Here is an 18,494-nt window from a genome sequence, read left to right on the forward strand (position 1 = left end):
ACTAGAGAACGGTGGTCCCCGTCGTACTTAAAGGACTATGTAACCTAGGTTGGGTCTGAACTACGGAGGGAGGAATGTTATGTCCGCTGACCGCCACCAGGAGCCAGCGAATACCCCCGAGCTTGACTCTGTAGTTACTATGGGGACTAGGCTCCTAGTCCCTCCACTTGGGAACCAATAGGACCGTGGCGGGAGATTTAAACCCACCAACGGGACCTAGGGGTGTGTCCCCAGGTATGTATATAGTTGACATAAAGTGGAATAAAGGGGGGTGGGACTCAACCCAAGATAGGACTGCGAACCAAAAGGGCTAAGATATATATATATATATATATAAAAGTACAAATATTTATTAAGGTGTACACATGTTAAAACGTATACTGATTAATTTTTTTTTAAGTTCAGACTATAAAAGCTTATCCACTACTAATACATATGATGGGTAAACACTTTCCAACTGAAGACCAAACGTGTTTCGGCCCCTAAGGGCCTTCCTCAATGGTCACTATTATCAATATATTATAGACACACATTCATAGACCTGTTACAGATTTTTAGTACACATATATTAAAACCAGATGTTGTTTCCTGAAATTATTCAAAGAAAAATAGAGGGGGGTGGGGAAGGAGAAGAAACTTCATTATTATGTCCAAATGTATAAAAAATCAATATTGATTAAAAAATGATTCTATCAAAGATAACGTTACCTTGCATACTTATAATTGTACTCCTCGTATTAGTGATGGGCCATAGGTATAGCCATATCACCTCCACAACCTATTCTGAATTAAAAAATGAAATGAAATTGTAAAAAAAAAAAGTATATAGTAAGTCAAATTGTATAATGAATTTAACCCAAATTAAAATGAAAAAAAATTGGCCAACAAACCTGGTAACAGCGATTTCATAGGTCAGAATGTGTGTCCCTCCATCAAGGTGAAAATTCTGTTATTAGCTGCTGCACTGGCTTCCGTATATATTAGTAAACCTAGGGTGATGCAATCACCAATTTACATTGCACAATGCCAGCCAGGGAAGATACAAGATGGGAGGGAGTGCAAAGGAGAGGGAGATAAGGAGCAGCATGGGGGGGGGGGAAACAGGTCATCATACAGAATAGACAAAAAACAATTATAGATGTTCACAACATCAAGTCCAGTCCACTTCTTCATTCAATCCAAAAGGCGCCCACGTCTGCAGTTGGTAAATCCAAAACAACTCTCTTCTCAGGAGCACCCTGCACATGTTCAGGTTGGTAGTCTGTACAGTCTCGATAGTCCAAAATTTTAGCTGTTTATCCGTATGCCCCAAGTCCAGAAAATGGTTCACTAATGGTGCAGAACGCTTTTGCAATCTAATGCAGCTTCGGTGTTCACCTATTCTGACTTTTACAGGTCTAGATGTATGACCCAAATACAATTTACCACATGGACATTGGATACAGTAGATCGCTCCTTTGCTTTGACAGTTGCAAAACGTATTAATAAAGAAGGTTTTCGTTTTGGCAGTATTTTGAAACGACTTCTTACGCTCAGCACAGTTACAGTTCGAACAATTACCACAGGGAAAAAAACCCCTTTAGGAATCTGACTCCCCCTCATACAGCTGGTGTCCTTCAGTTCAGGGAGCCTGCTTCTAACCAGTGAATCCCTGAAATTTCTTGCTCTCCTGGCTGTAAATAGCGGAGGATTCTGGCATCTAGGTATGTTTGATAAAAGGTGCCAATATTTGTTAACAATAGTCTTTACTGGTTTAAACGTGCTATTGTAAGTAAGAGGTATAATCATCCTATCTACTCTTTGATTATGAGGTCTGGGTGTGAGTAAAGCTGTTCTAGGTGTATTGTAAGCTCTGTAGTAAGCGCTCTTTAGGTTTCTATATGTGTAGCCCCTATTGGCAAGTTGATTCATTAAAATGCCTGCCCGTCTCTTAAAGTCATTTGCCTCACTGCAATTTCTTCTCAGTCTTAGTAATTGTAAGGTAGATTCTTTTTAATTTGGGCAGGGTGAAAACTGTCCATGGCTAAGTATGCATTTGCATCAGTGGGTTTTCTATAGACTTCTGTTTCTAGTTTATTGCCTGTCCTTCTCATTTCTACATCCAAGAAATGTACCTTATACTTGTCCTATACTAATTCAAATTTGATAGTGTTACGTATTTGGTTTATGTAGTTACCGAATTCAATCAAATATCCTACTGTACCTTCCCAAATCAGGAAGATATTGTCCAAAAATCTTTTGTAAAAAATGATATGTTCACTGTAAGAATTATTGGGTTGGAGAATAAAATTGTTTTCCAGTCTATCCATGAATAATTTCAGGAAACAACATCTGGTTTTAATATATGTGTACTAAAAATCTGTAACAGGTCTATGAATGAGTATATAGTTGGCCAGCCGGCCGTTAGTCTTTGTCTTTGTTGTGTACCAGTAAACCAGGCTGATCACTGCATCCGTCTCAGTGGTTTCTACATGCGTCTAACCCACTACACTTCAGTTAAGGAAAAGCCTCCTTGACTCCAGTTCCGTGGGGAAACTGTGGCTTTGGGCAGAAGGTCCATCAGAATGCTTTGGAGGAAGAAGAAGAAGAAAAAGAGGAGGAGAAGGAGTTGGTTTTTATTCCCCGCTTTTCACTACCCAAAGGAGTCTCAGAGCGGCTTACAATCTTCTTTCCCTTCCTCTCCAGTTTGGTGTAGTGGTTAAGTGCGCAGACTCTAATCTGGGAGAACCGGGTTTGATTCCCCACTCCTCCACTTGCAGCTGCTGGCATGACCTTGGGCAAGCCATAGTTCTGTCAGAGCTGTCCTTGAAAAAGAGCAGGGGGTGGGGCTTGTTGCATGTTTTTGTCAGAGCTCTCTCAGCCCCACCTACCTCCCAGGGTGTCTGTTGTGGGGAGGGGAAGGGAAAGGAGTTTATAAGCCACTCTGAGACTCCTTTGGATAGTGAAGGGCGAGGTGTAAATCCAATCTCCTCTTCCTCCTCTCCGTACAACAGACAGCCTGTGAGGTTTGTGGGGCTGAGAGAGCTCTTTCAAGGACTGCTCTTGAGAGAACAGCTCTGAGAGAACTTATGACTGACCCAAAGTCACCCATCTGGCTGCCTGTGGAGGGGTGGGGAATCAAACATTCTCCCAGATTATAGTCTGCCTGCCAGGACCCACAGCAAGACAACGAAGTACACGCTTCCAGGAAGATTTTACTTTTATTGAAAAGCCATAGATGCAATAACACGAACACTGTTAGGAATGGCGGACAACCTATGCGCATAATAGGATATAGGGCATTCGTATGCGCCCCCCCCCCAGCAATACCCAATTAGATGGGCTCCCGCGTGTGGAAGACGGGAATAGTTTCTAACCGTAGCTAAGCTGGGAACCAGAACGATCCCACGAAAGGTAGACACTACACTCCTCCAGTAACTTCTTTATAGATAAGCGTTGCAGCTGGGAAGCAATTAAGCGCATGGGAAGGAATGCATAACAATTTGAACGTCTCTCCCTACTCATGGCAGCTTAGCTGACACTGCCACTCTTAACCACTGCACCAAACTGGCTCTGCACTCCCTTCCTTCCCCACTTCTCAGCCTTTAACAGGCTTTTATTCTTTCCCATCTGAATTGTAGTATAGTTGGGAAGAGTGGAGAGGGAAAGGGTGCTCTGCTGCGGGGTGTGTGTGTGTGTGTGGATGCAATGCTCCCTCTAAGCTGTGGAGTCTTGTGAACAAAAATACTACTCGGTGAGCGACTGGCATTACAGTTGTGAGCGAGCAATTTGGCTCCTGCATACATTGGTTTGCTCTGGAGCCCTCGTTCCTGAGCCGAGACAAAAATGGGTGAGCTAGAGGCTAAAAAACTGTGAGCTGGCTCACACTAACTCAGCTTAGAAGGAGCACTGCCCATGTCTATGCTTCTGCTCTGACGTGTTAGGGGGAAAGAAGTGTGTGGGGATTGGGGACAGCAGTGTGCAGCATGGGGTGGGTCAAGTTGTCAGATGTGGGTTGGGAAATACCTGGAGATTGGGGGGGGGGGGTTGGATGCTGGAAAGGTCAGGGTTTGACGAGAACAGGGACCTCATAAGAGTCTAATGCTACAGAGTCCGCCTTCCAAAGCAGCCATTTTCTCCATGGGGACTGATCTCTGTAGTCTGGAAATGGGTTGTCAAAGCAGGAGATCTCCAGGTCTGACCTGGGGATTAGCAACCATAGGGGTGGGGCATGCTCATTTCCATGTTGTGCTCCGCTGCTTTTGAAATGGGGGTGCCTTTCCCCACCCTCATGCGGAAGCAGTTGCAAAGTTGTTTGAAGAAGAAGAAGAGAAGGGATTGGATTTTATACCCCGCCCTTCCCTCGGAGTCTCAGAGCAGCTGACAAACTCCTTTCCCTTCCCCTCCCCCAAACAGATACCCTATTTAAGGTAGGTGGGGCTGAGAGAGCTCTGAGAGAAGCTGCCCTTTCAATGACAGCTCTTGTCAGAGCTATGGCTTGCCCAAGGTCATCCAGCAGCTGCAAGTGGAGGAGGGGGGAATCAAACCTGGTTCTCCCATTTTAGAGTCCGCGCTCCTAACCACTACACCAGACTGGCTCTTGGGCTAGTGTTTTCCTTCTTAGCCTGTCCTACCTTACAGGGTTGTTGTGAGGATACAAGAGAGGAGTGGACAATCACCGCCAGCTCCCGGGCAGAACGGCCAAGGGTCAAAACACAACAGAAAAACAACATGTGGAACGGAGAAGAAACCAACGTGGTCCCTTAACCGCTCCTCCCTAGTATCCATTGGGCACCAGCATTGAGAGCCACTTTGCTTTTTGAACACGGACCCTCCAAAGATGTCGAGCAAGTGGTAATTCCCAGCACATGTGGAATCTCGAGGTTCGCCCGTCATTAGCAAGTTTCCCTTGGTGGCATTTCCATCCTGTTTGACATGCCAAGCAATCCACTCGCAAAGCTGTGGTTCCACCCCCCACCCCGAGTCTGTCCCAATCCGGGATTCGTATCACTGACAACCGCCAGGACTTTTGGGGGCAGGCCGGGTTCCCCAGAGTTCTCCCTGGAGGAGCAGGGGGCATTCAAGGTGTCTGCATATCTTTTTAACCTGCGAAAATCGGTTTGCCAAAGGAAGCAAGAGACAATCAAGGGGGTTTCTTTTCCGGAGGGGGGGGGAGGAGGAGAAGACTCGGTGGATACTTTTGCCTGCAGATGTTTTTCGTGGAGATTCTTGCTGGGAAAACAGAACCATCTGGGAGCCGAGAGGATTTCTCTGGATTTGCTTAGAGCTTTGGTGGAGGTGCATCGGAAGGGAGCGGTTAACTCAGTGTCCCTTTTGGATCACACCAGGGCCTTTCCCTTTGCTGGGGTCCTGTCGTCATTACAACAGACAGCAGTGGTTTCCAGCCTTTTTGAGTATGAGGAATGCCCCCTTTTCACATCATTAAAAAATTGTGGACCTCCACAGGAGAGCAGGCTAGCCGTGTCCATGGACTGAGAAAATGTGTGTGTGTTCGGCGCTGTCGAGTCACTTCCAACTTATGGCGACTCTGTGAACGAGCCGCGGTGGCTCAGAGGTTAAGACGCTGAGCTGCTGACCGGAAGGTCTGTAGCTCGACAGTTCGAGGCCCGAGTGCCGCGTGACAGAGTGAGCTCCCGCCTCTGGCCCTGGCTCCTGCCAACTGAGCAGTGCGAAAGCAAGAAATTGCAAGTCGATAAATAGGTGCCGCTTCAGTGGGAAGGTAACAGCATTCCGTGTGCCTCGGCGTCTAGTCATGCTGGCCCCGTGACCACGCAAACGTCTTCAGACAGCGCTGGCTCTTCGGCTTTAAACGGTGATGAGCACCGCAACCCTAGAGTCGGGTTCAACCAGCTTTTGAGCAAGGGAAACCTTTACCTTTATGAACAAGTGACCTTCCAAAAGTCCCATTGCTAGCAGCCTTGCTCCGATCTAGATGCGAGCCCTCCCAGCGGCCTCCAGAGATGGGAGGGGTTGGGAGATGGGAGCCAATATGCCCCACCCGAGCCTCTCACGAGGAGCGGTTCTCCTTGCGAGAAGGCAAGCGGCCCTGATTGGGCTGATGCACAGCTGGGGATCAGTTGTAAAAGCGGGAGATCTCCAGGCCCCGCCTGGAGTCTGGCAACCCTAGGAAGGTCTGCATTGGGAGGGAGGAATTGGTAGCAATCGCCCCCCCCCTCAATTAGCAGAAATCTATCAACCCAGTACAACCCATAATTGATCCAAAACGGTCGAAATGTGTTTATTTTCACAGGGGAAATGTGGCATGTGGAAAGAGAAAGTGGTGAGGAAATCAACCCTCAGGAGCCCTTTTCTCACAAGGGAGAAAACAACACCACAAGAGGCATAACGTTCATTTTGTCAGAAAGCTCCCCGGGTGACTGGAATAGGCCATTCCCTCCTTCTTTAGAGGTTTTCAAGCAGAGGGTTAGATGGCCACCTGACAGCAATGCTGATTCTGTGAACTGAGGCAGATCATGAGACTGCAGTGTTCCCTCTAAGCTGAGTTAGTGGAGGAGTGGGGAATCAAACCCGGCTCTCCCAGATTAGAGTCCGCGCACTTAGAAAAAGAAGAAGAAGAGATTGGATTTATACCCTACCCTTCACTACCCGAGGGAGTCTCAGAGCGACTCACAAACTCCTTTCCCTTCCCCTCCCCACAACAGACACCCCGTGAGGGAGGCGGGGCTGAGAGAGCTCTGACAGGAACTGCTCTTTTTCAAGAACAGCTCTAACAGAACTATGGCTTGCCCAAGGTTATCCAGTAGGACCACGTGTTAGAAGAGGAGAAAGATGCAAGATGCTTTTGGTCCCCGCTGGCAAAAAAAACAAACAACGGGAGAGATATATAGGAAGAAGTTAGATAAATAATGCTGTACCCAACACTTCTCCAAATTTGGCATTTCTTCCAGTTTGTTGGTCTCATTTCCGAATAAGACTCCTCCATTGTTCCAAAAGGTAGCAAAATCCTAAGGGCTCTTGGTTCTCCTTTCGTTCCATGTACGTGAAGACAGCCTTCTCAGGACCACAACAAGGAAACCCCTCAAGGTTCCCCCCTCTGGATGTAATCTTCAGTGGGGCAACTAAACGATTTTTTATTTATGGAAGCAAAATATCTTGAGAAGGCGGCAAGTGGAGCCTGGAGACTTTTCAAACCATTCCCCCCCCCCCACATCCTTTCCAGAGCATTTGCAAATCCTAAAAGGAAAAGGAATTTTACAAGAAATTATCTCTCCCTTCTATTTTTCCCCTTCTCCGTGGCAAAAACCATAAAAGGAAGACTTTCTCTTCTAAACGTGCGCAGAAACACACACGCCGGCTAAGAGGGGGAGGCTTGGGGAGTCACGCACAAAACCACAAATGCGACTCGATGTCGCTGGGAGTCAGCGATCACAGCCCAAAAAGTACCATGTGCTGCTGGTAGTACAGATTAGGGTTGCCAAATGGGTTTGGGGAATCCCTGGAAATTTGGGGTGGGTGGGGGCTAGGAAGGCCTAGGGTTTGGGAAGAGAAAGGACCCCAGCGGGGCCTAATGCCATAGAACCCAACTTCCACAGCAGCCATTTTCTCCAGGAGAACTGATCTCGGTTGTTTAGAGATCAGTTGTAATTCCAGGAGATAACCAGGCCCCATCCGCCGGTCGGCAACCCTTGTTCAGACACAATTGCCGCAAGAGTCTTTTGCAGGACAGTGGATTCAATAACCATTTGTCTGGTCTCCGGTAGCAAGAAGGAATCACCTCCAGGTGACGCAACCGGGAAAGCTTTACAAAAGTCTGGTCTTCGTTTTCTTTTATGCTATTTAGATCAGTGTGAGAAAAGGACAGCTAGTAAATCTGGAGTACTGTTTACTTTCAAGACTTACTTGTGTGTGTGTGTGTGTGTGAGGCTCCTTAGTCAGGTCACCCCACACAGGGCTTCATAAGAAGATAACTATTTATTAGTGGTTCCAGTACTAAAGAACACGTGTACAGATTGTGTCAGGAATGGCCGGCAGTACTAGGGCCTCTGACTTATAGTAAAATCAAACATTCCCCCTAGAAGCATAAGCCAACAGTTATAGTTCACGCGCGGGCAAAGCAAGCGGACAGAGCAGGGAAGCAGTTAACTTTCCCAGCCGGGGAAGCAGTAGCTGCTGGAACATCTGCAAGGTCAAGCGTAAGATAGCACACAGTAGCTGGGCAGGAGAGAGCTGAGAACGAGAAGGAGGATACCCCTCCACATTCCAGATCTATGACAGGGCTACTGTCAGAACCCACAGCCAACAACGTAGTACACGCTTATCAGGAAAGGTTGTTGCATGTGCCCCCTCCCCCGGGTGCTTTACTGGCGGAGCTCTGCTCCTGTGCGTTCCTGCAGGAAATGACCCCTGGTCATGGGTGGAGTTCGTTGGAAGCCAGGGAGACATGGATGGATCCTAATAGAACCCAGGAGGTCATGGTTGGAAACTAATGGAAGCTGAAAGGTCATGAGCAGTGTTTCCTCTAAGCTGAGTTAGTGTGAGCTAGCTCACAGTTTTTTTTAGCCTCTGACTCATGCATTTTTGTCTGAGCTCAGGAAGCATAGCTCCAGAGCAAACTAATTTAGGCAGTAGTCGAATCGCTCGCTCACAACTTGAATGCCGGTAGCTCACAAAGAAGTTTTACTCACAAGACTAGACAGCTCAGAGGGAGCATTGGTCATGGGTGGAACCTAATAGATGCTGGAAGGATATGGGCGGAGCCTAATTTTATTTATTTATTTATTTTTCAGCTTTTTATCCCATCCTCCTGGCTGAAGCTTGCTCAGGGCGGTTCACATAAAAACAGAAAATTACATTAAAACATAGTTGTCGTTAAAACAATGATAAAAACCATAATAAAGTGCGAGTAATTATTGGTGTTCATATGATGGTAGCAGCCAATACACAATTTTCTGCTTGCAGTCAGCTCTTGGTGTTTATTTTAAGTATCCTTGCAGGGCTCTCTGTTCTTTTAGGCTGTCGATGACGATTTTCAGAGTCCAGGGCCCTCTCCCTTTTAACCAGCCAATGTTCTTCATTGATGGTGGCAGCTCCCAAACGTCTGGCAGAAGAGCTCCATTTTACAGGCCCTGTGGAACTGTAAAAGGTCCCGCAGGGGCCTGAACTCCTCCGGGAGCTCATTCCGCCAGGACGGGGCCGCCACCGAAAAGGCCCTGGCCCTGGTTGTTGAGAGCCTACCGTCCTTAGGACCCGGGAGGGCCAGCTGATGAAATCAGGGGTGGAACCTAATGAGAACCAAGGTGTGGATACGTCTAGAAGGCGAAGTATCGGTCCTTTTCAGTCCTAGGTGTGGCTTACCTGCAAATAAATGGAGTTCTTCCTTTCAAGTTGAGGGATCCGCCCTCCACGCAGTAGTCTAGTCCTGGTTAGTCATCCTGCACTGGGCCAATATTTGATCACCTGGAAAGGGGAGGGGAAGGGCTCGCAAGGCTCCCCTTGGGCTGCTTGCAGGTTGCCAAGAAAGCATCCCCAGTGACAGGCCAACCAGTTGAAGATAAATCTCTGCTTCCCGGTGGTTTAACCCCCTCCACTTTGCCAAGACAAAGAAGCAAGTCGGATGTAAGCATTTTGCTCCTCTCCCGGGCAGTTTACCTTCTGTTCTGAGTTTTCCCCTCCCTTCTCCCCATGCTCGTCTCCTTCCCTGGGATGGACAGCTCCAAATCCTCGACAACTTTTGAAACAACCGGGGCTTTCTTTCATCCCAACACAACTTGAAATGTGACTTTCCCCAGACCTGGATGCGATTCAGAACCATGCCGGAAACAAATGCATCTCTGTGTGTCAGGTGGAAATGTATTTTTGTACCTTGTCCAAGGCACAAGTGTCTTCCTTGGCTGTGTGCGTGCACGGCGGATCCAAGACTTCTTGGCACCTGGGACAGAACTGGGAGTTTGATGTGCCATGGCAACTAAGAAAAGTCCTTCTGGGTCAGACCAAGGTGGGCCCACGGAGTCCAGCATCCTATTTCCAACGGTGGCCAACTAGATTCCCACAGATGGGACGAGAGGGCACAAATCTGTACCTGTTCTCGTCTCCTAGATCTGGTCTTCAGAGGTAGACTGCATCTGAACATGGAGGTTGCATTGAACTAAGGGTACCAACCTTCAGGAGGTGGGTGGAGATCTCCTGGGATTGCAACTGCTACATTTCTCAATCACGGCTGATGGCCACGAAAGAAATGAAGCTCATCATCATCATCAATTAAATTTGTACCCCGCCCTCCCTGCCATGGCGGGCTCAGGGCGGCTAACAAACATGCACGTGAAAAAGACATTAAAGCTCCATAATATAGTAAAAAACAAAATAAATTAAGATTACAGTATAAAACCATCACTACTCAGTACATGCTATAATAAGAGGTGGCGACATTCTGTCAACATCTGAATGGCTGCCTACACCCTAGTCCAGGTTCCTGCCAGGCTGTTAGCTGTCCAGTTGGTGGTGATGTTGATGTTAGGGCCACGGCAACGGTGTTAAGGCGGCACCCTACTTAAAAGCCTGGCGGAAGAGCTCCGTCTTGCAGGCCCTGGAGCTCGTTCTGGGAGCTCGTTCCACAAGTGAGGGGCCGCCACAGAAAAGGCCCTGGCCCTCATTGTAACCAACCTGGCCTCTTTTGGGCCCGGGAGAGCCAGGCGATTTTGGGATCCCTTAGGTAGATAGGTCCCCAACCATATAGGGCTTTAAAGGTAAGAACCAGCACCTTGAACCGAATCCGGATTTGGAGTTGAGTTGCCATCAGCGATGTTCCCTCTAAGCTGTGCAGTCCTGTGAGCAAAAATCCTACTTTGCGAGCTCCTGGCATTAAAGTTGTGAGCAAGCGATTGGGCTGCTGCAGAAATTAGTTTGCTCCGGAGCCAACCTTGCTTGAGCTGAGACAAAAATGTGTGAGCCGGAGGCTAAAAAAACCTGTGAGCTAGCTCAAACTAACTCGGCTTAGAGGGAGCACTGGCCACCAGCTGTGGCAGGTGTGTCCATGGCCCCACAGGTGCCTGGAGGAGGCAACAGGATGACCAGGGGGAGCTACTTCAGGCCCCTGTTGCCGGAGAAAGGTGGGCTATAAATTAAGTAAATAAATGAGTAAAAAATGCAAAGGAACAGAAGGGCCTGAAACCAGCCACATGGGCCGTGATTGCGGGATCAGTTCTAGAGATTCTCCTAGTTTAACTGGGATTAAGTTACGGAGGAAGGCAGTGCAGAGGGAAATCCCAGATCAGGGAAGGGACAGAAAAGGGGAAATCTGATCATCCCTAATTATGAAGCGGGACCACCCCTGCAGAGGTCAAGTTGGACAATAAAGCACACTTCCAACCCCTCCCTCCCCATGCTCATAAAGTGGAATTCCAGGTTTCAGTAAGATGGGGTGGGTGGGGAGAAGAGATTTGGACAGAGGCGCCGTTGCCTTCTTTTGCAAATATCCACAATTAAATTGCCGGAGGGGGAGAAACAGGCATGTATTTTTAGAACCAATCTCGGGAGGAAGGTGGCTTTAGAAATGTTTAAAAGAAAACGAAATTAAATAAACATGCATTTTTATTAGCTCGTTATAACCGGAGGTTTAAGTGCTCTTGAGAAATATTTGCATGAGAGGGAAATAAAGCGTGGGGCGGGGGGGGGGAGAGAAGGGATCTCTTCCATGCTGCCGCAATGGCCTCGAGGATTCCACGTGGGGTCCTGGATCACTGGACCAAGACTGAGCCCCCCGATTAGGGCCAATTCCGTGCTTCTTGTCCTAAACCCTTTCTACACTCTCCTTGTAATACATGTTCGCCGCACTGTCCTCCAAGCACTACAATCGAATTCAATCTTCCAGGTTTTCCCCCCATTCTGCATCACCGGGTTTGATTCCCCACTCCTCCACGTGCAGCTGCTGGTGTGACCTTGGGTCAGTCCTCGGTTCTTTCAGAACTGTTCTATCAAGGGCAGTTTTCGGGAGAGCTCTCTCAGCCCCACCCACCTCACAGGGTGTCTGTTGTGGGGAGGGGAAGGGAAAGGGATTGTAAGCTGCTCTGAGACTCCTTCAGGTAGTGAAGGGCGGGGTATCTCCCCTTCTTCTTCTTAAAATCGAGTTCAACCTTCTTTTTATTGCAATTTTTTTAGCCATTCTGCATTACCGATCGATCTATCTAATTTATTACAGCAAGAGCCAGTAAAACAGTACAGTTCTGATATAAGAAGGATTAAAACAGTAATACCATAGGAATAGTATAAAAACATTAACAAGAGAAAATTAATAAAATTAGTAAAATAAAATAATGTTATTAATTTTCTCTTGTTAATGTTTTTACACTATTCCTATGGTATTACTGTTTTAATCCATCTTATATCAAATTTGTACTGTTTTACTGACTCTGCTGAGCTGCGGTGGCTCAAGTGGTTAAGACGCTGAACTGCAGGCTGTGGAAGGTCAGTAGTTCAGCAGTTCAAGACCTGAGTTGCCACATGACGGAGTGAGCTCCCGTCTCTAGTTCCAGCTCCTGCCAACCTAGCAGTTCGAAAGCAAGAAATTGCAAGTAGATAAATAGGTACCACTTCGGTGGGAAGGTAACAGCGATCCGTGTGCCTTGGTGTTTAGTCATGCCGGCCACATGACCACGGAAACGTCTTCGGACAGCGCTGGCTCTTTGGCTTGGAAACAGAGATGAGCACCGCAACCCTAGAGTCAGACTCGACTGGCTTTTGAGCAAGGGAAACCTTTACCTTTACCTTACTGACTCTTGCTGTAATAAATTAGATCTATCACCTCTGGTTTCAGCCTGCTGTTGCCCTGAGTTATTTGGATGCTGTTTTGTCATGGACTTAAGTTGTTTCAACTCAAACACTGAGAATATCCAGAGTGGCAGGCAAATGCGGAAAGGGCCCTTGCTGTTTCGATGTGGCAATTCCCCAATCTTTGTGCAGGTGGAGCCCACGATTCTTAATTTTCATGGCATTCTCCGTTCTTTCGTGCTGAGTATTTCCTCATGTGATGTATTCTTTCTAATTTGGGCATCAATAAATCGACAGGTGTAGAAATGACAAGACATGATATGCAAAAATGCCATATCCATCTCAAAAATGTAACTGTCTGTTGGGCTGGGAACCAGGGGACCCAGGTTCGGATCCCCAGTCTGTGACAGAAACGGGCCGAATGACCTCGAGCTCCTCCTAGATGAGGAAGAGAACTCGGCTCCCCCTTTTAAGCACGGAAGAGGACTCAGCTCCCCCTTTTACATGTCTCTCAAGCCGCAAGCAGCAAGCCCACCCGCAGCAGAGGAAGATGACTCGGCTTGGCGGTGGTGGTCTCACTGCGCCTGTGCCAGCCAGGCCAGCCTTGGTCACATGATGGCAGGTCACATGGCTGGGCTGGCGCAAGTGCAGTGAGACAAAAACCGAGAAAAAAAGGGGGGGGGAGGGAAACTCAACCCAAAATATAGCTGTGATCTAAGAGGGTCAAGCTAACAAATAAATCGTTATAAAAATACAAATATTTATTATGGTGTACCTTTTGACCAGTACGGTTAGTAACACTCATCAGATCCATTAGTGTAATATAAAACCACTCTTGCTGCATTCTTATACATATCTACCGACCATCATTGCTGCCGGCCGGCTGTTTGTCCGACCCGCGTCTTAAAGGGACGAAACCCCAACTACAAAGGCAGAATGCCCTGAGGAGGAGAACTATCATATGAGGTTTCACAAACTTTTGCCATTACAAAACATCAGTAATTGCTGCCATCCTGACAGTCAAGCCATTTAACAAAACAAGACCTTAGCTGTTTTTTGCTTGTTTAATTTCTGTGTCGCATAATGTTCTCTCTGGTAAAAGATCATGTTTGTTTCTATTGGCATGTCCTCCTTTCGATGAGTTTGTTGTGAAAATGGGTGTAAGTCATGGTTTTCGTGTGGGATTAAGAGTAGCTATTGGCTGATCAATATATCGGAAGATGCTACGTCAGGGGTCATTTCCTGCAGGAGCGCACAGGAGCTGAGCTCCGGCAGTAAAGAGCTCAGGGGGCGCATGCAACAAGCCCCACCCCTGCTCCCAGCAGCTCTCAGTCAGAGCAAGAAGCAGCCAGGTAAGTTGCAGAGCTCCCCCCAGCCCCAAACAGTCCAGTGGCACCTTTAAGACCAAGTTTTATTCAGGTACAAGCTCTCCCTCCTCTGTGAGGACAGATCTGCATATCCCCCCCCCCAATAGGTAGCCATCCAAAACATTCCAGTGGAGCCTGAGCGGTGGGTGTTGCCTTCTGACACACTTCCGGTGATGTCAGGGGGTGTGGCATGTGCAAATAAGTTATGCTAATGAGTGATGCTAATAAGCTCCTGCTCCTCTTTTTCTATGAAATGACCCTTGCGTGTATGTAAAATTAAGGTGGGTTTTCAAATGGTATTCTTCTCCCTCTGACTTTTTTTTTTGTCCCTGGACGGCATCCCGTGATCTCTCTCTTTGGTTTGCAACCTCCAGGTGGGACCTGGAGATCTTGCAAAATTGCAACAGATGTCCCGGGGACGGAGATCATTCCCCCCCCCCCCCCCGGGAGATAATGGTTGCTTTGAAGGGTGGTCTTTATGGCATCATACCCTGCTGAGGTCCCTCCCCTCCCTAAACTCTGATCTCTCCACGCTCCACCTCCCCCCAAATCTCCAGAAATTTCCCCAACCCCAAATCTCCAGAAATTTCCCCAACCCAACCCATAGCTGGCATCCCTAAGGCTCCCCCCCCCCGAGTGCTTTTGTCTCACCAAAGTCACATCTAACTCATGCTTCCGACACGGGGGTTGAAGGTCCGAAGACCTCCAAGTAGGTGTGAGTTTCCAAACAGAGCAAGTTTAATTTTTACAAATAGTGGAGGAATGGAGAAACAAAATATGGGAATTCTTCATCATGGACAACATAACCAATGTAGCAGACACCTCTCGAGCATCATTGTGCACAACACACTCCAAATTCATAAACACCTGGTTCCCATACTCACAATTCATGGCAGAAAACGATCTCCTGCCACAAAATCCAAACTATGCATCGTTGCTTCACTTTTAACTAAGTTATACCTCTGAAGCTTTGACAACAGAGCACACTAAATGACCCCGGATACTCAGGTTCATGCTCATGTTCATGTCCATACCAGTATATAGTACTCTCAGCCTGGCAATGCGCAAGTGATACCTTCTTGTTGCATTATCATCCCTTCTGTTCTGAAGCTTATGTTATTCTGTCTGTCTTGTTACCCTGATAGAAGTCTGCATTGTATGTTGCTTAGTTGTTGAAATCCTTTTGTTTTCACTCAAACTTAAATAGAATTATTTAAAAAACAAAAACAAATGTACAGCGGGTGTCTGCGAAGGAAGAATGCTGGAGCAACAACCTCCCCCGCCCCCCCCCCGTGCGCGCGCATCGCTCCCTCCCAGAGAATCTTCACAGGGATTCTCTTAACTCCTAACAACTGGTTTCACTTACAGGCAGCCAAAAAAAATATCGAAACAATGGGCCTGCTTTGCTTTCATATAATATTTCCCCCTTTAAACTCTCTAATCCAAGCCTTCCCTAAATATCTTGACAGTGTCTCTTGAACAGACAGACGGAACACAGCGCCCAAAGGGATAAATGTAAAAAACAGATCTGTCTTTCTGCCCCCTTCTCTCCGCTGGCTTCTGCCGGCCCGAGTTTGGGCTGCTGTTTGGCTGAAATATCACTCCTAAACTTTTATGGGCTTTAGAGAAAAGGGGGCGGGGGAGTGAATGGGGTCCTTTATTGCAGCCTGCTTTTCCTTCTTAACTGAGGGATGGAGCAGGCGAACCCAGCCCTTGCAATGGGGTCTGGTGGACTGCATCACTGCAGATGCGCGGGTTGACATATTCAAGCCCTACGGAGCTAAGAACCGGGTTGGAATCCGTTGAGAGCAATGCTCCCTCTAAGCTGTGGAGTCCTGTGAGCAAAAAGTCTGCTTTGTGAGCTACTGGCATTAAAGTTGTGAGCGAGCGATTTGGCTCCTGCATCAATCAGTTTGCTCTGGAGCCGTCCAAGAAATGGATAAATATGCACTGTGCCGTTTATTTATTTTATTTATATCCTGCCTGGGGACCCAAAGCAACTCACATTGTTCTGTTTTACCCTCACAACAACCCTGCGAGGTAGGGGAGGCTGAGAGTCTGACTGGCCCAAGGTCACCTACCAAGCTTCCATCTGAAAGAGTGGGGATTCGAACCTGGGAGCCCCCCCCCCCACATCTTAGTCTGATACTCTAACCACTACGCCACGTGTGAGCATTTAAATCACACATTTTGAATCCTTTATCGCGGCCATTGCTAGTAACGGGGCAAGGCAGGTGGAGTTTTTCAGGACACTGAAGCTTTGGCAAGGTTTGGATTTTTCAGCCACAAGAGCTGGGAATTTGCTTCCTTCAAAAAAAAAGAAAAAGCAACCAAACGCAGCAACTCTCAGCAAGCCGGCCTCCGCATCGAGGTCCCTTCGGGGTCCCTCTCCCTGCCCCACAATCATGTCATGCACACTATTAAAAAGAGACACAAAACCACCCAGCGCCTCTGATGAGGTTTACAGCGACTTCCTTTGCAGGATGTTTCTGGGACACTTCAAAACAGGAGAGCATGGTCTGTTCAGTATCTCCAACTTTGTGTGCTCCCAGAAGCCACCTTGGTATGTTTACATTGTCTCCACTTCGGGGTCAGAGGGCCGCCTCTCCTGCCTTTCACACCTTTGCCCTGAGAAAGGCTCTGCAAGACTCTGCAGAGGGATTTCCGTACTGGAGACCTTAAACACACACCGCCTAGTTCGAGGCCGGAAGGATTTGCATGTTGCCACTCCTGTAGGAACACATCTTGTGCTGAAGAGCTTTCGAATTTCCATACAGGGTTGCATCCGTCCTGCCAAACCAGACATGCAAAATATCCCTTTTTCCCTTTCAGAGGAAATACACCAAAAGGGTCACCTGAAAGGTTCATCGGGGTGAATATGATTCTGCTGCAAGTGGACTCCATCCGGCCTGCCAAGGTCTCTCTTCAGCCTTCCTCTGGTTGGAGGAACGAAGGGTCTAATGCAGGGGTGTCAAACATGCAGCCATCCGGCCCCCGGAGGGCTTCTATCAGGCCCACAGCGGAACTGGCTGTCTTCTGCTTCTTCTTCCAGTTCTGCTGCTGCTGCATCATTGTAGGTTTGCAGTTTACAGGTACACACCTGAACAGCATACTCAAGACTGCAACAGCACAGACGTTTTGATGCAATAATTCAGAGCAAGAGGTGTCAGTTATCAGACACTGTTAAATAAACAGAATATTGCACAAGTGCTCATGTTTTAAGCATGTTTTTATTTTAAGTAAAAAAAAAAACCCTTTGTGTTTATATCTCCACTAGCTGGCATTACATTTTATGACACAGGTGGCCCGGCCCAGGAAGGTCTCATTTATGACAGATCCGGTCCTCGTAACAAATGAGTTTGACACCCCTGGTGTCAGTTATCAGACACTGTTAAATAAACAGAATATTGCAAGAGTGCTAATGTGTTAAGCATGATTTTAAGTTAAAAAAACCCCACCTATCTCCGCTACCTGCCATTGCATTTTATGACACACGTGGCCGGCCCAACAAGGTCTCATTTATGTCAGATCCAGCCCTTATAACAAATGAGTTCAACACCCCTGCCCTACACAGTTTGGTGTAGTGGTCAGGACCGCAGACTCTAATCTGGGAGAACCAGGCTTGATTCCTCATTCCTCCACATGCAGCTGCTGGTGTGACCTTGGCTAAGTCACAAGTTCTTTCAGAGCTATTCTCTCAAGGGCCAGCCACACTCCTGGCTATACTACACACAGTGCCATACGATTATTATTATTATTCTGAAGAAGAAATGATAATTCCCTATTGGGGAGGGTGAGGTATAAATTTGAAAAATAAATAAACAAACAAACAAATAAATAAATATCAATTCTTCCTAATTTTTTTAAAATTTGTACAGAACTGCCACATGCACAATTCCTTCCATCCAGCAATATTGTTTTTTCTCTGGCACATGACTGATGCACGTGAGAGCAATGTGATTCTGCAACTAGGGCCGTCAAGATTCTTTTTGTGTGGTGTTTGACCAATGATTAGGAGCCCACATGCCTTGGTAAAGCACCACACGCTGAAATCTTGATGGCCTCTGCATACGGGGGCATCGTTTATTATTTATTTAATTAATCGGTACCCCTCCTTTCTCCCCAATGGGGACCCAAGGCGGCTAACATTGTTCTTCTCTCCTCCATTTTATCCTCACAACAGCCCTGTGAGGAAGGTTAGGCTGAGAGAGTGTGACTGGCCCAAGGTCCCCCAGTGAACTTCCATGGCACAAGGAGGGATTCGAACCCAGCTCTCCCAGATACTAGCCCAGCACTATTAACCACTACACCACACTGGCTGTCACGATTGCTTTTTTTTCAGTGTGCAACCGTAATATTGGGTTGGGGGGGAGTGAAAATGCACAGAAGGAATGGAGAGCATTG

Source organism: Gekko japonicus, unplaced genomic scaffold, assembly GCF_001447785.1.
Source record: "Gekko japonicus isolate JY-2015 unplaced genomic scaffold, Gekko_japonicus_V1.1 scaffold2092, whole genome shotgun sequence".
Classification (NCBI taxonomy): domain Eukaryota; kingdom Metazoa; phylum Chordata; class Lepidosauria; order Squamata; family Gekkonidae; genus Gekko; species Gekko japonicus.